Genomic DNA, 2,791 nt, shown 5'->3' on the forward strand with positions numbered 1-2,791 from the left:
ATATAGTAATAACGCTACTGTTATTGTATGTACATTGATCTGTGGGAAGTATCATATATTACATTGTATCTAATGTAGATATAGTATGATATTGTTATTAAATGTACATTGGTCTGTGGGAATAAATCAGTATATTACATTTTTCATCTGATGGAGATATAGTAATAATGATATTGTATAAATGTATATTACATATCTAATGTAGATATAGTAAACGATACTGTTATTATATGTACATTGGTCGTGGGTTAGGGATCATTATATTACATTATATCTAATGTAGATATAGTAATAATGATATTGTTATTAAATGTATATTACATATCTAATGTAGATATAGTAATAACGATACTGTTATTACATGTATATTGATCTGTGGGAAGGTATCACTATATTACATTATATCTAATGTAGATATAGTAATAACGAGACTGTTATTATATGTACATTGATCTGTGGGATTAAATCAGTATATTAAATTACATCTGATGTAGATATAGTAATAATGGTATTGTTATTAAATGTACATGGGTCTGTGGGATTAAATCAGTATATTACATTCATCTGATGTAGCTATAGTAATAATGATACTGTTATTAAATGTATATTACATATCTAATGTAGATATAGTAATAACGATACTGTTATTATATGTACATTGGTCTGTGTGAAGGTATCAGTATATTACATTACATCTGATGTAGATATATTAATAATGATATTGTTATTAAATGTATATTACATATCAAATGTAGATATAGTAATAATGATACTGCCATTATATGTAGCGTGGAGCTGTGGGAAGGGATCAGTATATTACATTACATCTATTTAGATATAGTAATAATGATATTGTTATTAAATGTACATTGGTCTGTGGGAATAAATCAGTATATTACATTACATTTGATGTAGATATATTAATAATGATATTGTTATTATATGTATATTACATATCAAATGTAGATGTAGTAATAACGATACTGCCATTATATGTACGTTGATCGGTGGGAAGGCATCATTATATTACATTATATCTAATTTAGATATAGTAATAATGATATTGTTATTAAATGTACATTGGTCTGTGGGATTAAATCAGTATATTAAATTTCATCTGATGCAGATATAGTAATAATGATATTGTTGTTAAATGTATATTACATATCTAATGTAGATATAGTATAACGATACTGTTATTATATGTACATTGGTCTGTGGGATTAATCAGTATATTACATTACATCTGATGTAGATATAGCAATAATGATATTGTTATTAAATGAATATTACGTATCTGATGTACGTGTAGTAATAAGGATACTTCCATTATATGTACATTGATTGGTGGGAAGGGATCATTATATTACATTATATCTAATGTAGACATAGTAATAATGGTATTGTTATTAAATGTATATTACATATCTAATGTAGATGTAGCAATAACGATACTGTTATTGTATGTACATTGATCTGTGGGAAGGTATCAGTATATTACATTATAACTAATGTAGATATAGTAATAACGAAACTGTTATGATATGTAGATTGATCTGTGGGATTAAATGATTATATTAATTACATCTGATGTAGATATAGTAATAATGGTATTGTTATTGAATGTACATTGGTCTGTGGGTTTAAATCAGTATATTACATTTCATCTGCTGTAGATACAGTGATAATGATACTGTTATTAAATGTACATTGGTCTGTGGGAATAAATCAGTATATTACATTACATCTGATGTAGATATTAATAATGATATTGTTATTATATGTATATTACATATCAAATGTAGAATGCAGTAAGTAAACGATACTGCCATTATATGTACGTTGATCGGTGGGAAGGCATCATTATATGACATTATATCTAATTTAGATATAGTAAAATGAGATTGTTCTTAAATGTCACATTGGTCCTGTGGGATTACAATCAGTATATTAAATTTCATCTGATGCAGGCATATAGTATAATGATATTGTTGTTAAATGTATATTACATAATCTACTGTAGATATAGTAATAACGATACTGTCCATATATGTACATTGATCTGTGGAAAGGTATCAGTATATTACATTATATCTAAAGTACATCTAGGTAATAACGGCAACTGTCATTATATGTACAATCGATCTGTGGGATTAAATCAGTATATTAATTACGCTGACGTAGATATAGTATAATAGTATTGTTGATTAAATGTACATTGGTCTGGTGGGGGGGGGGATTAAATCAGTATAAAATTCCAACCGTGTAGATATAGTAATAATGATATTGTTATTAAATGTATATTACATATCTAATGTAGATATAGTAATAACGCTACTGTTATTGTATGTACATTGATCTGCGGGAAGGTATCAGTATATTACATTGTATCTAATGTAGATATAGTATGATATTGTTATTAATGTACATTGGTCTGTGGGAATAAATCAGTATATTACATATCTAATGTAGATATAGTAATAACGATACTGTTATTATATGTACATTGGTCGTGGGTAGGGATCATTATATTACATTATATCTAATGTAGATATAGTAATAATGATATTGTTAATAAATGTATATTACATATCTAATGTAGATATGGTAATAACGATACTGTTATTACATGTACATTGATCTGTGGGAAGGTATCACTATATTACATTATATCTAATGTAGATATAATAACGAAAATGTTATATGTACATGATCTGTGGGATTAAATCAGTTATTAAATTACATCTGATGTAGATATAGTAATAATGTTTGTTATAAATGTATATGGTCT

The sequence above is a fragment of the Osmia bicornis genome, unplaced genomic scaffold, assembly GCF_907164935.1.
Source record: "Osmia bicornis bicornis unplaced genomic scaffold, iOsmBic2.1, whole genome shotgun sequence".
Classification (NCBI taxonomy): Eukaryota; Metazoa; Arthropoda; class Insecta; order Hymenoptera; family Megachilidae; genus Osmia; species Osmia bicornis.